Source organism: Gossypium arboreum, chromosome 8 (genome assembly GCF_025698485.1).
Source record: "Gossypium arboreum isolate Shixiya-1 chromosome 8, ASM2569848v2, whole genome shotgun sequence".
In the NCBI taxonomy this organism is placed as follows: Eukaryota; Viridiplantae; Streptophyta; class Magnoliopsida; order Malvales; family Malvaceae; genus Gossypium; species Gossypium arboreum.
The window spans coordinates 73,924,515-73,946,494 of NC_069077.1; positions in this window are offsets into that span (position 1 = coordinate 73,924,515).

A 21,980-nucleotide genomic window follows, 5' to 3' on the forward strand; every position below is an offset into this window, starting at 1 on the left:
AATGGTATGACCTGGATTGCCAGAGTGATACTCACATCGAGCATTGGCGTCATACTACTTTGGAAATGACGGTTTTATTGGTTCCTTTTTTGCAGGTACAAGGAGATGTTTCTTTACTAGAATCAGAAAAATTTCTACACAGGAGATAGGAATTGGATCAAACATAGGCCTTTCCAGTGGCGGTCTTAATGGAGCTTGGGTCTATGAGGACCGGGTTGGCATGGTTAATATAGGGGATTTTAAAATGGGTACAGGTGGATAATGCATAAATAGTGAAGTATTGGTAGCATTTACAATTGGGTATTAGGGGTATAGAGGTATTGGGCTCGGGTATGGAGAGTAAGAGTATGGATATCTATTTGGTGTAATTGTTTGTGTTTCTGCTTCTTTTTTCTTCCCAACGACACTTGTAACACCCCTTACCCATGTCCAATGCCTAGACAGGATACGAGGCATTATTGAACTTGAACATACACTACTATGTAAAACCTTGCTTGAAATTTTGTTCAAATTTAAAATTTATTCAAAAATAGGCATATCGTCCCTTACATTGGTCTACGAGACCCAAAACATGCATCGGAGGTTCAGGACTAAACCGTGAACTTCAGAAAAGTTTTCATAAAATAGGGTCACACTCTCGTGTGCCCTTGACACGCCCGTATCCCCAAGCCGTGTAACTCTCTGTTTATGACATCAGTATCAATTAAGGGTCACACGGCCAAGTCACACGTCCATGTGCTAGGTTGTGTGGTGAATTTAATTTTCGCATTTAAGGTGCAGACTTCACACGGCCTGAGCACACGCCCATGTCCTAAGGCCGTGTCCTCCACATGGCTGAGACACACGACCGTGTCTCTTCTTGTGTGTTTACTACCATGCATACTGACTTGAAAAGTTAGGGTGCAGGGGACTCACAGCCGGACAACACACCCATGAGGCTGACCGTGTGTCACACATGGTCTAGACACAGGCCCGTGTGTCTACCCGTGTGGATGAATTTTGAGGCTATTTACCCAGTCCTCTTGTCACCCATAACAACACAAACACATTCACATGTCAATGGTGATATATTAGGCAATGGTTGGGTTACTTAGACCTCCAAAACATATCAAGGTATACATGTTTAAAAACTCCCCACTTGACAACTTCAGTCATTTCATTTCTTTACCTTTTTTCATATTATGACTATGCTAATTGGTATCATTTATCCATCAAGCATGAGTTCCACCTTTTATCATTCACTGTTAGTGACCAATTTAGCACACACCACATGAATAATAACACATCCCATGCATGTATCAATATTTAGGAATTTTCACCCAGTAATCAAAATGAGCCATGTTTCATGGCCATATACAAAAGGGAATAATATACCAAAATGAGCCATCACTTTGGCTAACAAATATGACACAAGTAACAAAATGCTAAGTCCCCTATACATGCCATACTTAAAATCATTAAGCCAAATATACCCCAAAGGATTTGTTAATAGTGTGACTTGAGCTCCGACTTCTACGATCCCCAAGCTAGCTTGGCGATGCGAAAAAAAAAGGAAAAGAGAGAAGGGTAAGCACAAAGCTTAGTAAGTTGCATGTAAATAATAAACAACATAAGTCAAGATAATCATAGGCTAAACATGTTATCAATTATCACCAAAGTATCATATTGCACAATGAGCATAGTCAAAATTGACATTAAATGTCATTAAACATCATGCTTATCTTACTCCTCTCTACTTATACTAAACTTCCTATCATGAATCGAGTTCAATACTCATGGAATTTACGTACATACCTGTACCATACATTCTTAATCATATCACTCCACTTCTTAACCAAAAATCTTGAATGGCCCATTGAACCACCTGGAATAGTAAAGGACACTCGGTATTATCATACACCAAATAAAGTACGAATGCCATGTCCCCAGCATGGCCTTACATGAATCTACATATCATTGCCAATGCCATGTCCCAGACATGGTTTTACACTAGCACATATATCATCACCGATGCCATGTCCCAGACATGGTCTTACACTGGCACATACATTATCGCCGATGCCATGTACCAGGCATAGTCTTACACTGGCACATACATCATCATCGATGCCATGTCCTAGACATGGTCTCAGACTGGCACATACATCATCACCGATGTCATGTCCCAGACATGGTCTTACACAAGCACATATCTCAGATGCCGATGCCATGTCCCAGACATGGTCTTACACGAAATCTCATTTAGCATGGTGTAACAACATCCAAGTCCTAAGTATTCCTTTAGGTCACCCGGGGCTTCCGAGATACGAGGCTATCACTAAACTTCCATTAGATCATCACAAGTCAATTTCATTAAAGTATACATACATGTATCATGTAATGTAAAAAATTAAATACATAACATTGGAGTTATTGAATTACTTATACACAACTTACCCCGGTGCAAAATATGACAATTTGCAATTTAGTCCACAACCTTGCCTTTTCCTTGGTCCAGGTCTATCCCTCGTCTCTCTTGATCTATAATAACACATTTAGCTCATTTAATACATGCACTATTCAATTCAGTCCAAAAATCATGATATGGAAAAATTACAATTTTGCCCCTAAAATTTTACAAAATTATGAAATTGTCCCTAGGCTCGTAAAATGAAAAGTATCCCATTTTCTTATTACCCAAGCCTAGTCAAATCATTTATTCTCTTACACCATCCCAACATTTTCATTTATTCACACATTTACACATGGTTTTTTACAACTTTTACAATTAGGTCCCTTTTATCAATTTCAGCAAAAACCACCTAGTAAAAGTTGTTTGTCACACCTCAAACCTCTATATTCTTCCATTAGACATCAAAGCACAAGCATGTCATTCATGGGTATATTTTTGAACATGAACCCTAGCTCAAATTAAGGGTAGGAATAACTAAATCGAGCTATGAGGATTTCAAAAATATAAAGAACATTAAAAACGGGGCTAGGATGCACTTACTTTGAGCTTGAAAGATGAAAGACACCCTAGCTATTGCTCCTTATGAAATTTGGCCAAGGATGGAGAAAATGGACTCAATTTTTGACTATTTTCCCTTTTAATATGGACCAAAATGCCATTCCATTAAAACTTTGATATATTATCCCTCCTATGTCTATTTTTGTCCATAATGACATATAACGATCTATTTACTAAATAAGGACTTCAAATTTCAAATCCCATCACATTTAAGTCATTAAATCAACTAGAACATATATTTTTCACTTATTGCAATTTAGTCCTAATGATTCAATTAGACACCTTATAAGTAAAATTTCTCATCAATATTTTCACACAATTATTTAATCACACAGTAGACCTTAAAATTTTATCGATATAAATATTTTTTCCTCAGATTTGTGGTTTGGAAACCACTTTTTTGTTTAAGCCCTAATTTGGGATGTTACAATACCTCTCTTCATGCTCAAAGGGTCATTTATTTTGCCCAAATTCAATGCATTATCTATTATTTCTCCAAATAATACCATATCTGCAAAGGTCTTAGGGGCATTTCCTACCATCCTGTCGTAGTATATGCCTTTTAGCATACGAACGAACAGAACAATGGTCTCCTTTTTCGTGAGTCGAGAGGCTATACTTGTGATGTTAGGTCCCTCCACTATTGTGCGTATTCCTTAAAACTCTCATTTGACTTCTTTTCCATTTTCTGTAGAGTTAGGTGGTCTGGGGCCTGTGCGAGCTCTCCCCAAGTTCGAATCCTGCTCCTATCTAACTTTACATACCAGCGAGCCACAAATCCAGTCAAACTGTCTTGAAATATGTGCATTAGCAGTTTCTCATCTTTGGAGTAAGCAAACATTTTCCTACAATACATGGTGATGTGAGTAATGGGGCAATTGCTACCATTGAAATTTTTGAAGTTAGGAACTTTGAATTTTGGTGGGACGACCACATCGGGTACCAGACATAGGCCTTTTGCTTCTTCATATCCGAAGGTGTCTAATCTTTCAATGGCTTTCAAACGTTCCTCAATTAGGCTAAAGTAATGAGCTTCTTCATCCATAATTTACTTTCCCTTGTCCACTTTTCTCAGATCCTCTCTTGCAGGCAACTCGTTTACTCTTGGTATCTAAATGGTCACACCTGGCGCTTGAAATGGTAAATCTTCACGATATACCCCTGTATCACCTTTAAGAGGGATTGGATTGTCCAAAGTGCCACTTCCTTCATTTACCTTGGCTTTGCCTTTGACCACTGTAGTCATCATTTCTATCATATTTTCCATCTGTTCCTCTAGTTTGGCCATGTGTGCTAATTCTTCTTTCGTCATCTTCTTGGCTTTTAAGTGGGTGTTATACCGGTGAGTTATCCTTGGTCCTTTTTCAAATGAAATTTATTTCTAAAGTTAGAAAATTAATTGGATTTGTCATAAAAAATGTTCTTTATATTGTTTTAAATAATGTTTCTGAATAAAAATTTAGCGAATGAGTGAATAAATGGATGAATGAATGAATGATTGAAATTGGGGCACATTGTCGTAAATATACTCGAATATAAGCATTTTCTTTCATAGAAGGTTCGAAAAATGTTCAGTTTACAAAAAAAAATTTTCATCTTTCATTCATACTTAAAGAAAATCCCAATCGATCCTATTGCCATAAGGTAAATCTCTACTCGTCGTTCTTCTTCTTCCTCTTTATGAGCTTGAAGAACTTTTGGTAATGTGCCTAAGCCACCTCCAGAAGTTTCATTGCAGGCTCATCCCTAGTCGCAAAAGGGGTAGATTCTTTTTCGAGTTCTTCAATCTGTTCACATATGTCTTCGGCTTGCTAAGCAAAAACCTCATCCTTCCCTGTACATTGTTGCAAACACCTCTTGTCGACTTACTGTCATTTGTTCCACTATGATAAAACACTTTGCAAGCTCCGTATATTTATTTTGCTCTTCTTTTTTTTGTAATTCTTTGGTCAGACGACAAATTCCCCCTCTAGCACCTCCATTTTAGCAGTTTTCTCATTAGACACCTTCCTCTGGGTTCACTCTTGTTCTCGTGCTTTCTGAAATTCATTAGCCCGCAGATTCAGATCTGCCTCCAACCTCTGAATCTGAGCGAACAAGTCAGATCTTTCTCGTTGATGTCATTCTAACTGTATTTTTAGTTCTTCATGTCTTCCCTTCATGTTTGACCGGTGTTGCTGTTGTTGTCTCATGATTTCTTCCTCCTTTTCATTTACATATGCCTGATGCTTATCTCGTTGTCATCTGACCTCTTCATCTCTCCCCCTCAAACACATCTCTAAATCAAGTATGTTTTCTGTTAGCTCAACTATGTCATCTAAGACCTTCCTCTTTCCTTTGAATTGCACTGACATAAAGATTTTACTTCCTTTTAGGCGCTACTAGATATACGTTTTCGAGGGGGAATGGTTGAAAAAGGTTCCTGATTGTAGGATCAAGGTTTGATCCCACTTGACTCGTATTTTTTCCACTTTCTTCCAAAATCCCGAGTCTTCAGCTGAAGCCTCCACCTATTTAAACCAGCTGTAGAGGTACGCACTGGTCATACCCATATTGCCTCAGAATCATCAACGAGGAATAACTGATGCCTCATCACATGCCAATTAAGGGAACCCACAAATGACCACTGCACCCGATGAGTACCATGCTCCGAATCATCTATGGAGCCCTCCATTCTATCTCTTGGTATGTCAATGTACTAAGGTTTTGAACCTACTCCTCAACCGATTGATTTGGAGGCCACTCGCTTTCCAAAAATTCCTCTATAGGCCTGGTCGAAGGAACAAACACCTAACAAAAGCGCTTATAGAGGCACCTAAAATGGCTTTTTATCCATATGAACAACAACTGTGTACATCCTAAGAAACGCCCGTCTCCTTTCCTTCTGATGGAATTGAGTGAAATGATGGTTTTAGCTAAGATTGTTGGAGCAGGATACGCCTCTATTTCAATCTAAAACAGAAAATCAGCTAGCTCCACACTCACATATCCTAGAGATTTTGGGAACACAATCAACCCGTATGCGACAAACGTGAATAGTACCAAATGTCTATCTCTAGTGGCCTTTCCCATAGCATCCCTAATGTTAGACCAGGAAATGTAGGGACCATTTTTATCTTTTAATCTTGCTTTCACCGTATCTACAGGTAATCCCATCAGATTGGCTAAGGGTCCCCAAAAATTGACATTTTTCTTCCAATAAATCCTGGGTGGATATCTAAAGTCATAGTGGAGAAAGGTAGAATATTCCTCGATAGTTGGTGCCATATCCACATCATTGAACATAAAACACTTATAAGTGGGATCCCAAAAATGTACCATGGCCTTCAACAGGGCATCATCCAGTTTAACGAACAAAAGCTGTGCTACATTGCCATACTTTTCCCAGAAGCACGTTTTCTTAACCTCATCCCTTGATTGCCATATTCCCTTTAACTCATCTTTGTGATTCCTTAAATAGTCCATGCGGACTATATAAGGCAGGCTTGAGTCAAAACTAGCTATCTGGCAATCGCCTTTTCTACTCTGAGTATCCTCTACATTCTTGCTATTATCCCTATATTTTCTACCCCATGCTGAACAACTAAATCTTCTCAAAATGTGTTTAAGTTGAATATAGATGTGACACTGTGCCCCAAGTATTTAAATGATGCATGAATTGTGCCATGGAGAGACACAGACACAAGAAAAACAAAGTCAGTAAAAAAATAATAAAGTCAAAAAGAAAAAATGCGAAATTAAATCATAAAGCATTGCAAACAAATTCAAACACAAAACATACAAATAATTACTTATGAGGTCCTATAGGGTATTATTATGATAGGGAAGGTACGGTTCTTATGTCTAGGCTTCACATTTAAAATGGTCATTACATGCTGGCTTACGACTGACTCTAATGCACAGGGAACCCAAGGCTTAAATACGATATCCATAAAGATGCATTCCCCTTTAATAAAGGTTGGCCTTTGGGTGGTAAGACTTCCATAGAGTACACGGTAACATTTGCTACATGAACAACTATGTTCATCTTAACCATGGAGTAGTCCTTAAACTTATATGGTGACATATTGCCACAAAAAAGCCGAAGGCTACTCCTCCTGAAAGGGATGGGCTCGGGTGTAGGATCGAAAGCAAGATGCAATAATGAATGACAATTATAGTCGGTGTAACACCCCTAACCCGTATCCATCACCAGACTAGGGTTAAAGGCGTTACCGGACAAATCGAAACATTTAACATTCATTTCACAAATATCATAGCATCAAATATCAAACATCAATATAGTGTCCCTTATTTAGATCATTGAGACTTAAACATACTTTATAAAAGGGTAGGGACTAAACCTAGCTCATACAATTTTTTTTTTAAAAACTTAAACATTTTCAAAGTTGTACAGGTCACACGCCCGTGTGAACAGGCGGTGTGCCTTACACGGCTTTAGACACGCCAGTGTGTCTAGATCGTGTTAAAACAGGGCATACATACTAACTTCTCTACACGGCCACAAGGCACGCCCGTGTTCTAGGCCGTGTACAAATTAGGGAGGCTACTGACTTAGGTCACACAGCCAATCACACGCTTGTGTGTCTAGCCCCTGGTCGAAACTGACTTGGCCACATGGCCTAGCATACGCCCATGTGTGCGATTGTGTGGTCTACCCAGGCTCATTTTGAAATGGCCCTCGAGCAACACGACTGAGATACACACCCGTGTCTCTGCTCGTGTGGGCAAAAATAGGCCATCTACAAACCAATTTGCCACCCATTAAGGGTCCTCCCTACAATCATCAAATAGACACCAAATGCATAACAAATTTCAACCATTTCACAACCAATACATACATCAATAATGTCATATAATTACCAACTAAATCCATGCTTATTCACAATTCCAAATCATACCAAATCATGAGCCAAAAATCATGCCAAAACATATGATCCATAATCTTAAATTTACTTCATTCAATCTCATGTCAAAACTTACCAAACTCCAAAATAAACACTTACCACAAACTTACCCAAATGACCTATTCTCTTGGTCATACAAAAACATATCATATTAGCATAATTACATCACATAATTCATACCAAAACACATTCAAAGACACAACCAAAACCAAGCCAAGTCACATGGCTAAATATATACATTACCAAACATAATCACACACTTCTAGCCAATACATGCCATACTTCAATAAATACATTTTCAAAAGGTACCAAAAATAAGGTTTGATAGTGTGGTGATGATCCTTGATGATCCCCGAGCTCTCAGTAACTTTGATATCTGTAAAACAATGCAAACACACACAAAGTAAGCTTTCAAAAGCTTAATAAGCCATATACAAATAAACTTATAAACTTAAGCATATAAACACCATAAAATACATATACTTCATGGCCAAGATACTAACATATACCACATAGTTCACATTCAATTCACATATTTCCAATCCATATGTGCATATAACATATTTTCTCATAATTATATCATATGTTCACAAAGGTACATGTACTTACCTTTAATTCTCAACATAGTGTACAATTCAAACGTACCAGAATAGGATACACATTTCAGATAATCATTCATATCTTAGAATGCCCGTTAAACTATTTGGAATCATAAGGATACGCGGTTAACTCAGAAAGCTCGTACAATGCTAACATCCCAGACATGGTCTTACATGTAATCAAATATCGATGCCACTGTCCCAGATAGGGTCTTACACGAAATCAAGTACGATGCCAATGTCCCAGACGTGGTCTTACACGTATTTCATAAGTCAGTGCCAACGTCCCATACGTGGTCTTACACAATAACACATATCGGATCCTATGTCATGACATATGTACCTTAACTATTCCTAAGGTTCGTACGAGGCTTTTCAGACGTCGTAACTTTGTCGATACTTCCTCGGATGTCTCATTTTTCTCAACTTATATATTCATTCATCATAGCACAATAGCACATAATCAATAGTAATTCAATTCAAAACATATTTATTTGTATATAGACTTACCTCGTATAGATTCGGATAGACAGAATCGGCTACTCGACGACTTTCGACTTTTCCCGATCTAATTTTGTTTTCTTTTGTTCTTGATCTATATAAATTCAAATTTAACCTTTTTATTCACCAATTCATTCAAATCAATCCACAAACACACATTTAGGGCATTTTACAAATTAGCCCTCACATTTTCACACTTTTGTACTTTAGTCCCTAATCACAAAAATCACAAAATATACAAAATTTCTATATACTCATGTTATGCCGAATTCTCATAGTATTCATCTAATCCCATATGTCTCATTTATTTTACATTTTAGTCCCTCAATTTACAAATCTTACAAATTATCCCCTTTTACTCAAATTCATCAAAAATTCAAAGATAAAATATATCAACCCAACATATATCTTTTATTTTCCAACAACTAACATCACAAAGCTCACAATTTCATCAATGACATATTTCAAAATCATCAAAAAAAATCAGAAATTAAGGCATGGGCTTGATAGAATACAGTGCAACGATTACAAAAATACAGAAATTATCAAAAACAGATCAAAAACCATACCTTAATCATCAATTTGTTTGGCCGAACCCTAGAAGGTTTTTTTTTTATTTTTCTTTGAATTTTCGGCAAGATGAACATAAAATGGTCTAATTTTTATGTTTTGTTTTAATTATTTTAACTTAAATACAAATTTACTTATATAACCTTAATGATAAAACATAAAACTCATTTATTTCATGTCCATAATAGTCCACTTACCATGCAAATGGCATAATAACAACATAAGGACCTTACATTTAATAAGACACATCAATTAAGCACTTTAAAAAGCAATTGACAACTTTTACATTTTATGCGATTAGGTCATTTTAGCAAATTGAGCACACAAATGACCAACTTTCGTACAAAATTTTCACACATAGTAATTCACATATAATAAGCACAGAAAATAATATTTAAATATTTTTCTGACTCGAATTTGTGGTCCCAAAACCACTATTCTGACTAAGGTCTAAACCGGACTGTTATTATTCTCTCCTTTAGGGATTTTCGTCCCCGAAAATCTTATCGTTAAACAGATTCAGAAATTGTTGTCTCATAACATCTTCAGGCTCCCAGGTAGCCTCTTCAACACTATGTCGATGCCACAATACTTTTACTAATGAAATTTTCTTGTTTCATAATTCTTTAATCTCATGAGCTAGGATATAGATCGGTTCTTCTTCGTAGGTTATATCAGACTGAATCTCAATCTCAGATAGAGAAATCACATGCGAAGGATTGGATTTGTATCGTCGAAGCATCGATACATGAAATACATTGCTCAGGGGGCAACAACAATCTATATGCAACTAGTCCGATACACTCAATAATCTTATACGGCCCAATGAACCTCGGACTCAATTTGCCTTTTCTACCGAACTGAAGTACTTTCTTCCACGTGGATACTTTCAAAAACACATTGTCACCGAGATCAAATTCAATATCTTTTCGTTTCAAATCTGCGTAAGATTTTTGACAATCAGAAGCTGCTTTCAAACTATCTCGGATCACTTTTACTTTCTGTTCAGTTTCTTTTATCAAATCTATCCTGTAAATCTTATTCTCGTTGAGCTCAGTCCAATACAAGGTGCTCGGCATTTGCGACCATATAAGGCTTTGTATGGTGCCATTTTAATGCTCAATTGAAAACTGTTATTGTACGCGAATTCAATTAATGGCAAATAATGTTCCCATGTACCTTCAAATTCAAGAATACAGCATCTTAACATATCTTTGAGTAGCTGTATAATCCGCTCAGATTGACCATCCGTCTGCGGGTGAAAAGCAGTACTGAAGTGCAATTTCGTAACCAAATCATCTTGCAATTTCTTCCAAAATCGCGATGTGTGTAATAGCCCGATTTTGGGGCTAGTCAGAATAGTGGTCTCAGGACCACAGATCTGAAGTCAAAGAAATTATTTTATTATTATTTTGGAGTCATAGCGTGTTTATATTAGTACATGAAAAATTTGGTGAGTTAATTTTGACGTTTGTGAGCCTAATTGCGAAAAAAGACTAAATCGCATAAAATGTAAAAGTTCTATTTTGATAGCCAAAGGTGTTATTTTATTAGAGAAGGAAAATTGGGGGATTTCAAAGGGTAATTAGACCCCTAGAAATAGAGTGGTCGGCCATAGGAGTCATATGTGGTCAAAATTTTCAAAATTTGTTGGGTTAGGTAACCAATTTTGACTAAAATAGAAATAAATAAAAGAAGGATGATATCATCCCTTACTCATCTCTTTTCTCCATCGAATATTAGCCATGGAAGGGGGTTTGAGATCTTAAAAATTTTTAGCAACTTGAAGCACTCACAAGTGATTTCCATACCCTTTGTTGATGATTTTTGCATTTTTGAGACCCTTGAAGCATGAGCTTCCAAATAAGGGGTATATCTTGCAAATGGTTAAAGGTCTAGGGTTTTTCCATGAGAGCATTTAGGGTATTTTCTAAAATTTTATGGAAGAATATGAGTCTTAGTTGGGTAATAGACAACTTTTGTGAAAGGTGTTACCCTGAAAACACCAAAAGGGACTATTTTGCACAAGTTGTAAAATAATTGATAAATGTGTGAAATAGAGAGAATTTGGGGTTGCTATAAGAGTAAAAAGAGTTCAGCTAAGCTTAAGATGTGAAGAAATTCGATAAAAATCAATTTTCGAGCATAAGGGTATAATGGTCATTTTGCAAAAGTTAGGGGAAAATGATCATTTTACCGAAGATGTGAATTTTTAATTACTTAATTTTATTTAGTGATTAAATGAGTGCATTTTTGCTATTTTAGATCAAGAATTGCAAAATCTGAACCTAGACCTAGAAAAAGCCAAGCAAATCGACTAAATCGACTAGTTTGTACGTTTTGTAATCCAAGGTAAGTTGTATGTAAATAGTACAACTACATTGCTAATATATGTGTTGAATTGTATTTGAATTAGTATAGCATGAATTCCTTGATTGTGAAATTGAGAAGTTATGATGATAATAGAAACAATAGAGTTCCCGTTTGAACCTAGGAAAGAAATTGAGTATTCATTCCATGACATACGGGTTATTTTTGGCTAGTGTAAGACATGTCTGGGACATGGCATTGGCATCCAGACGAGTGCTAGTGTAAGACATGTCTGGGACATGCATCGGCCTCGAGACGTAAGCCAGTGTAAGACATGTCTGGGACATGAATCGACTACGAGATGATAGTCAGTGTAAGACCATGTCTGGGAAATGGCATCGCCTTGAGATATGAGCCAGTCAAGACTATGTCTGGGACATGGCATCGGCACTTCACTCACGTTTGAGGCTTAATGAATATCCGGTAGTGTTCCAAATGGTTCAACAGTGAACTTATGCTCTTAAGCTAGTGAAAAAAGTATAACCGTGTTGTGAATGGTACAGGTAACTAATTGGTACATGTAACACCCCGAATTTGGGCCTAGAAGTATTGGGCCTTGAGTGCGGGTCCGTAAGGAGGTTGTATATAGGTATTTAATTATGCAATGAAATAACACAATTAAATGTCTACTTTGGTGGTTAATGGCCCTGAGAAGTGTTAGAGAAATCTTGGGTTCAAACTTGGGCTTTAGCAAAAATTTTGGTATTAAGTGAAAAAAAACCTGGATGCTTGGATGAGGGTTTTTAAATTATTGTGTTAAATAAATGACATAAGAAAGCTTGTAGTCTAGTGGTTGTGGTGTCATTAAGGTTGTATGGGAGCCTGGGTTCAAGTCTTGGCTCTTGCAATTTATTTTGGTTTTTTAAGGGAACCTGGACTTTGGCCTTTAGACCTTATAATTAATTGAGGATAAAATATGACACAAAAAGCCTTGTGGCTTAGTGGCAAATAGCGTGTGGGGCATCAGGGGAGGCATGGGTTCGAATCCCCTGGCAAGCAAGGAGCATTTATTTTGCTAACAGGGGGCGGCAAGAGTTGGTGTTAAATTTAAACTCTGATGTTGGAGGGATCCCACATCAGGAAGCTAACATAAGAGTGGATGCGAAGCTGGCTTTAAATAGAGAGAACCATGAGGAGAGTAAAGGTACCTTTCTTAGCTGATCCCTTTCGCTGTATGGCGTGCTCGTTTGGGTTGGGCGTCGGCTAAGAGTGCTCAAAGCGGGGATTAACTCCAGTCTCCTATCAGGTGTGTATTTTCTCGCTACTCTAGCTGTAGGATGGGTACTTCGGGTCGCGATGGGCCAAAAGGGGTCATGTCGGCCTAATGGGCCTACGGGCCCAATTGGATAAGTTGTTTGATTGTGTAGTAAATATTAGACTAGGCTAGGTGAATCTCATATCTGTGGCTAGATTTGGGCTAAAAGGGCCACACGAGCATGTGGGACCATTTGGGCCGAGAATAGGCTTTAGGCCCATTCGTATTGTTATCCCTATTTAGAATACTTTAGTTTACCAAATTACTAAAATACCCTCAAATTGTAAAATTACCAAAGTACCCTCAATTTATAGAATTACCATTTTACCCTCGACTTACAGAATTACCGTTTTACCCTCGATTTATAGAATTACTGTTTTACCCTCGATTTACAGAATTACTGTTTTACCCTCAATTTACAAAATTACTAAAATACCCTTGGTTTACAAAATTACCAAAATACCCTCGATCAGTAAAATTACCAAAATACCCTAGTCTGTAAAATTGCTAAAATACCCTTGGTTTGTAAAATTACCGAAATACCCTCAATTTGTAAAATTACCAAAATACCCCTAGTTTGTAAAATTACCAAAATACCACTTGTTTGTGAAATTACCGAAATACCCTCAATTTGTAAAATTACCAAAATACCCCTGATTTACAAAGTTACAGAAATACCCTTGTCGTTCTAAATACCATTGGTTTACAAAATTACTAAAATACCCTTGGTTTGTAGATTTACCAAAACACCCTTGTAGGATGAAATGACTAAAATACCCTATTAGGTAAAAAGACCGTAAAGCCCCAGTAGGGTAAAGTGATTATAAAGCCCACAGTAGGGTAAAGTGACCGTAATACCTGTATGGTAAAATGAGGAATATGCCCTTATGTTTCAGTATGGTGATGTGCTTAGGATTTACATATATTGATATTGGATTAGTTAAGTTTGAGTGACAGGTGGTGGTTATCGTAGGCGATTGATTTTGAAAACGTTTCAACTTCAACCCGTAACAGGTGTGTACTAACCCTCGTAATAACTTAGATTAATATTTGCTGAGAAGCCGAAATGCTAAAATACCGGTATTTCGAGAACTTGTAATGTTGCATTTGGGTATAGATGCGATAAATACGATAAGATCGGTGTTTGGATCGATGGAACAGGTAAGAACTTAATTTTGTGCATGATGGTAAGTTGGGCCTTAATGGGCTGAAATTGGGCCCAATGGGCTTTCGGACACATTTGGGTAGAATTGATAGAAAATGGAATTTGGAAAAGTTGCACGTTAACACGGTTAGTATTGTTGTAAAATTTGGGTTAAGTTGGCTAAATCAGCATTCGCAGGGCCCATTAGGAGTTTTGGGCCCAAAAGCCCGAATTTGATAAAGTGGGTTAAAGATCATTGTTTAAACACTCGGAAATATTGATAATTGTAATGAACATGGAAAACCTTGGTATTTGGTAAAATTACGAAAATACCCTTATAATGTGAAAAATGACTGTTTTGCCCTTGTGGGCAAGTGACCCACTTAATTTGTGTGGTTGTGGATTTGATTGTGAATATATGTTGGTGATATGAATGACTTGACTGTGATTGTTTAATTCAAATATGGGCATGACATTCTGCATACATGACATGTTGCATTGGGTTGGGTTTTTATATGGATGGAGGAAGTGCAAAAGGGCTTATGCCCCAGTTTACCGAAAAGGACTTATGCCCCAGTTTATTGAAAAGGGCTTTGCCCCAGTTTACCGAAAAGGGCTTTGCCCCAGTTATTAAAGAGGCTAGGCCTCCAGATATATGATAAAGCAGCTATGCTGCCAGTGGTGTGTTGATTGGGTGGGTTGAATTATTCCCCACATGGTGTGTTGGTTGGTACGGGTGGAGAGTAGCGGATGGTGGGTTGAGTAATCTCCCCAAATAGGCTTGCATACATTCATTGGTATTTCATGTGATATTGAAATGGGCTTGCATACATCCATTGACATTACATGTGATATTGAAATGGGCCTAAGGGCCATACCGTTTACAGTAAAGGCTTCGGCCCAATGATATGATTTATGAAAAGGCTTCGGCCCAGTGATATGATTTATGAAAAGGCTTCGGCCCAATAACCGTTAAACAAAAGGCTTCGTCCCAGTATATTTCAAGACTAAATAGGGCTTTGGCCTAGATTGTACTGATACTGTGTTTTCACTCTTTGTTTGTTATTGGGATTACACATTAAGTTTTCGTAAACTCACCCCGTTTCTAACTGTGCAGGTAATCCCTAAGCTTAGATGGTTTGGAGCTGCGAGGGACTCGGAGATGGCCACACTACTGTTTCTATTTCTTTTAATTGCAATAAGTAGCCGATTTATTTCTTTATAAGTTTTATCTTATTAATATTATTGTTTGGTTTTGGGTTGAAATAAGGCCATTTTAATTATTTTTCTGGGATTATTTTATTTTTAATAACTTTAATCTGGTTGTTAATAAATGGGCTAGACTTAGGATGTGTTTTCAAAATGATAATTGTTTTCAAAATAACACCACGCTACGATTATCCGATTTATCAAAGATTTCAACTTAAATAAATTACAACTCGATTTAACCAAGTGTGGCAATGGTTGTGGGCATGTTTAGGATTGGATCCATTAGAAGAGCTTGGTACTTAGCGACCTTCATGGCTCACCTCCTCTATTACAGATTCCTACACGGTGCCCAAGCGCCATTCACTTTGTTAGCTTAACAAAAGTCAGTTTTTAAAGCACTAAAACGAAACATGGATTTTTAACTTCAATGTGGCACATCAGATTCGGCCATAACGTCTGGGCCGGGTTTGGGGTGTTACGGTACATATGAGATATGAGCTCAGTATATATATAATAGGTGACTTGTATGGATGGTAATGAGTAAGTTACACTTATGCCTAGTTTGGTGTTATAAGCATGTTGATTATGGATAAATTGTTGTTGTATACTTATTTATATGCAACTTACTAAGCTTTATGCTTACTCCCTTTCCTTTCCATTTCCTTACAGTGCCGCCTAACTAGCTCAAGGATTCCAGAAGTCAGAGATATCGATCACACTATCGACCGAAGCTTTCGGTATAGTTGGATTTATATTTTTGAATATGGCATGTATAGGACCTAGACTTTATTAGTTTGTGTCTTTGAGTATTGGCCAAATGTGTTAGCTTGGGATTGGAAACCCTTCAATTTGTAGTAAGCTTTGAAAGATGGCTAACATTCATTTTAAATTTATAAAAGATGCTTTATCATGGTTGAATGAATGTCTAATGTGGTTGATTAGATTATAGAAATTGTGCTCATCTTGGTATTGGTTGGCCTTTGTATGAAAATAGGTAGATAAGGGTAGCAATGAGGCTTGGTAAATAGCCTCATATTGTCCACACAAGTAGGCACACGGGCGTGTGTCTAGGCCGTGTGTGACACACGGTCTGCCCTATAGGTGTGTGGTTCGACCGACTGTCCCCTGCACATAATAATTTCAAGTTAGTATGCATGGTAATAAACATACAGGCAGAGACACGGCCGTGTGTCGTAGCCGTCTGGAGGACACGGGCGTGTACCATGGCCATGTGACATTATGAGCATGCTAACGTCAGAAACAGAATGTCCATGTTTTTACACACGGGCTAGGACATGGGCGTGTCTTGGCCGTGTGAGGGACACGAGCCATTGACACGGGCATGTGTCTGGCCGTGTGAAAACCCTGTAGGTGTGAATTAGAAATTAATTCTACACGGGTGTGGGACACGGGCGTGTTCCAGGGTGCTTAAGCCATATGAGCCATACAGGCCATTAGCACAACCATGTTAAAGTGTGTGACAGCCCAAAAATTGACCCTAGTCGGGAAGTGGTTTCGGGACCGCTAAACAAAGTCACCGAAATGTTTGAACGTAATATTTATTGTCTAGAATATGTAATTATGAATGTGTGAAAATTTCAAGCTTCGATTTAGTCGATTGCATGTGAATTCAGTTAGTAGGACTTGTGTGACACTTTTGAAATATGATAGGCTAATCTATAAGGATCTAATAGTGCATGTAATCAAAGGAGGACTTGCATGTCAAATTTCCCCCTAATTAGTAGTGGCCGCCATGCTATGAGTGGAAACATGTCACAAACATGTTATGTTAGTGAGGTATGTTAGGAAAAATAAAATAAGGAGTATGGGTAATAAAGAAATGGAAAAAAAAAAGAAAGAATGTGTGTGAGTGTTTCCCCCATTGCCATGAGTTGAAGAAAAGAGAAAAAAATTTGTTCATCCTTTTTCATTTCTTTTGGCCGAAAATTCTAAGGAAGAAGGAAGGAGTTCTTGCTTCATGTTTGGTTTGGAAGAGGATTAGGAAGAGGTTTGGCCATACTTGTATCTAGATTAAGGTATGTTTGAGGTTGTGCCATGAGATTCATGCATGTTTTTAGTTGCTAGCTTGAGTTCTAATTAGCCCATGGTTCAAATCTTTGCTATGTCATGGGGATGATATTCGGCCAAGGTGGATTTTGTGTTAATGCCATTGCATGCTAAATATGAAGCTTGATAATGATACATGTGATGGTGGATTGATGACTCTTGGATTTTCTTTTTAGCATTTTTGAGTGAGACATTAAGTTCTTTGTTTAACCATGACCAAAATTGAAATGGTATGGTGTTGTGATGTATTCAGCCATGGTATATCCATAAGTATGATTTATGCTTATTGCATGGTAGGTAAGATTTGTGTTTTGGATTTATGTTCATGTTTAGTTATAATCAACTTTGAGATTCGGCTCTTGCACATATATATATATATATGTTTGCACATGACGTATTGGTATGACATATACAATATCTCAAGGTATATACTTACATATGATGGTGTTTCGGTTATGGAGTACATGATGGATGCGTATTGAGTTGTAATATGTAATGCATTAGTTAGTAAAAGGTATGCCATTTGTGTGTGGTATTGAGTATATAATTGGCCTCAACATAGACATGCATAATCGGCCACATGAATGAGTACATAGGTTGATGTGTTGTTCGCCATAGGTAAGCATATTGAAGGCTTTATCTTGACTTAGAAAATTGACTAAGGAGAGTATTAACTAATGTGTTGAGTTTGATTCATGATTCCGTACATATGTGACTTTAATGTCTAATGAATATATGTGGGCTAAGTACCTTGAGTTCCTCTTTTCGATGCTCGAATGATTAAATCAATTTATTTGTTAAATTAAGCTCAAGAGCAAAGGGAACTAAATCCGATAAAGGGAAGGAAAAAGTGGTCGAATAGCCATCGAATCGTTCGACAACATCCGAGGTAAGTTTTGAGTAATGGAACTTAAATTATGATACGGTTAGATTATGTCTTAAGTAAATCAAAATCATGCTCTTGTATGTGGCTATTGAGCGAAATTGTAAATGTGATAAGTGTCTTGTGTTTGAGCTTTGGTAATGAAAATGAAACATGAATGTGTCATGATTTATTGATATATGTGCATGGTTACTCGAATGATATCTGGGCTAAGTCCCAAGGCTTTTGTGCTAGCGACTACATCCGGACTAAGATCCGAAGGCATTTGTGCTAGCGACTATATCCGGCTAAAGTCCCAAGGCATTTATGCTAGTGACCATATCCGGCTAAGACCAAGGCCTTGTGCGAGTGGTTATATCCGGCTAAACCTCAAGATGCTTGATTTGGGAATGAGCGATCTTGCTGTAAAATTTAAATTAATACGCTCGTAAAATCCCAGCGATGAGGTATGTTTCGTGTGTGCTTGAATTAGTTGATCCCTCACAAATCTGTATTCGCTCGATCGATAAATGAGCTACCGCCTTTGGCTAAGTTGATCTTTGTGTATGAACATAAGGGTTGGTAATGTGAAGTAAGTATGATATTGAGAATTTGTGCATATGAAATTATCCGTTTAGCTATATGAATGCTATGCTTTTGTTGTCTTGGAATCCCTTGCTCAAAACTTACTAAGCATAAATTGCTTACTCCGTTTCTTTGTTTCTCTGTTTTATAGATTTTGGCTCGTCACCATCGGACTCGGGATTTTGGAAGTCGAAGTCTCCCACACTATCAAAGCCCCTTTTGGTACAATTTTGGTTGAACTTTGAAATGGCATGTATAGGACTACCCTTTTGTTGTTGGTCATGTACCCATGGATTTTGTGTAAATTTGGATAGCCATGCGAAAATGGCTTATATACGTTTTAGCATAGTACTATAATCGTTTTGTATGTTGATCACTAAGAGGTATGGAAATGTTTGGAAACGATTAGCCATTGGAATGGTTAATCATGATTATACTTTGTGCTATGTATGCAAAAAGGGCTAATTGAATCATGGAAACTATGAAATAGGTAAAGTCTACCTTAAAGGCAGATGCTGACAGCAGCAGCAATGTGGATGTGAAAAATCACTAAAAATAGTAGGAATGATATTAAATAGTTAATAAATTATGTAAATTAACCTTGATGAATCTACTTTCATATGGAAGAAACGAAACGGTCATATGAGTTGTATGTTAAGAGATATTTAGGTTTTTGTGAAACAGGACCAGAACGGTTTCTGGATTCCCTGTTCGGACTTTGGAAATTCATTATAAATTAACCAGAGATAATTAGGAGTCATACCATATATGTATATATTCCTCTTTGAGTCTAGTTTCTATAGAAACAAACGGCATCAGTATTGAAGCCCTGTACAGGGAGATATCCAAGTAGTAATGCGCGAAGGTCAGTGTAGTCGATCCCTGTAACATGGGAGACTTTAACTAATAAACTGTACTAATTGGCCCAACTAAAAATTCTAGAAAAAAATTTGTAGATGCATATATGAGTCTAGTTTCAGGGAAAAATCACAAAACTTATTTTCGAGTTGTGGAACTCAAGATATGATTTTTAAGGTGACAGTGACACAGTTAGCCAACTGTCTGGAAATTTTTAAATGGACTGTGAAAATAAATATATTATGTCTGTTAGCACCTCGTGTTCGACTCCGGCCACGGTCTCGGGTACGGGGTGTTACAAAGTGGTCACACGGGTGTGTTACTCTCCCACACGGGCGTGTACCCTGTTTTAAAGGAAAATTTCTTAAGGTTGATTTAGGGACCTGGAATGGTTCCAAATAGTTTCCAATTATCGATTTGGGCTCGTATGTAACATCCTGATTTTCGGATTTATTCGCGGTTTTCAATATTTTGTGAAGATTTTAAAATTTTGTATTTGGATGTGAAATTAATATTTTGAGTAGGTAAATGGGCTTATAGAAGGCCCATGTGTTGGGCAAAACCCGGTTGAATTTTTGAATTTTTGGACTTAGGAGTTAGGGGTTCTGGCTAGATGGCCCTTGTATAGAGTTATGGGTAAATTGCATCACAAAAAGAGCCTTAGTAAAGTGGAAAGGGTGACGCCACTAGGCTCCTAAAAAGGTGGCGTGTGGAGCATTAGGGAAGGCATAGGATCGATTCCCTGTGTTGACAAATAGATGCATTTATTTTTAAGTGCAGGAGGGGTAGTGTTGGAGTCCAGGTGGAGTCTGCTAAAGGAGAGTTTGAATCTGTCCAAACGCTTGGATTAAAGAGTGATAAGGGGAGAGATTTAAGGGATTTGGAGAGAGGCTAAGAGTTGGCCAAATTAGGGGAATTAGAAAGGGGATTTCGGCAGAGGGGTATTAGGTTAGTATTTCGGCACTTAGGGTATTGAGTGGTGCCGTTTTCTTCTGCTTAAACACCTTAGGGTTGTTCTTTTCTCTCTTTTTCCTCTCCAGCCGAAACCACCATTCTCTCTATTCTTCTTTCTTCATTTTTCTTCTTCAAAACTGTTCATCAAACCTGCTGTTCATCAACACTTGTGCCGAAACCACAAAAGCCGAAACCTCAAAAAATACATTAGTTGTGCCGATTTATTCCAAGCCAAATCCTTCGATATTTTTGTGCCTAATAAACAACAATCATCTTTTCTAAACCCTAGATACCTGTCGGCAATTCTACATAAGGTTATAGCCCTACATTGTCATCTCCTTCATCACCCAAAAGTCGAAAAACCATAGATTTGGGGGCTTATAGCCGAAACTTCAAAACTCCGGGAGTCGAGTTCTACCCTCGTTTGAAAGATAAATCTGCACCAGATTGCATGGAGATCAAAAAGGAGTAAGGGGTAAGTGTTCATCATCTCAGATCTGGTCCTATTTTACAAAGTTAGGAAAAGCCGAAGTCCCTAAAATCTAGGGAGGCTGTCGATTTGGGCATGTGGCTCTAAGGGTTTTTAACTGACGTTTTTTGTCAATGATTAGTGTCTTCTTAAGTGTTGGATTGAAGGCGTGGGTTGTTGGAGCAATCGGATTCGGAGCTAGCTATCGATTTTGGCAAAAAGGTAAGGTTTCAAAGGCTTTTAGGGACATGGTTTGAGCATGGATGAGTAAGTTTTGGGGTTTAGTGATTATGGTTTGTAAATAAGAACTGTGCTAATCAATTGTAAGACATCGGAAGAGATCTCAGTAGCAGTCGTCGCGAATCAGGTGTGCACCGAACACCCTTTCTTAGTTTAATTCGGCAAAAGCTGAAATGCCGAAATTCCAGCATTTCATGGTCTTGTGAGTATGCGAATGCTCTCAAGATGTAGAGTAATTGTTAGATCTAGCACCGCAAGGTGGTAAGTGAGTTTGTGTGATGTCTTAACGTACTTTGGAAAAAGAGGGCCTCGATGGGCCAAAATTGGGCCCAATGGGCTTACGGACCAATATGGGTAAGAGATGGGTAAATTAGACTGTT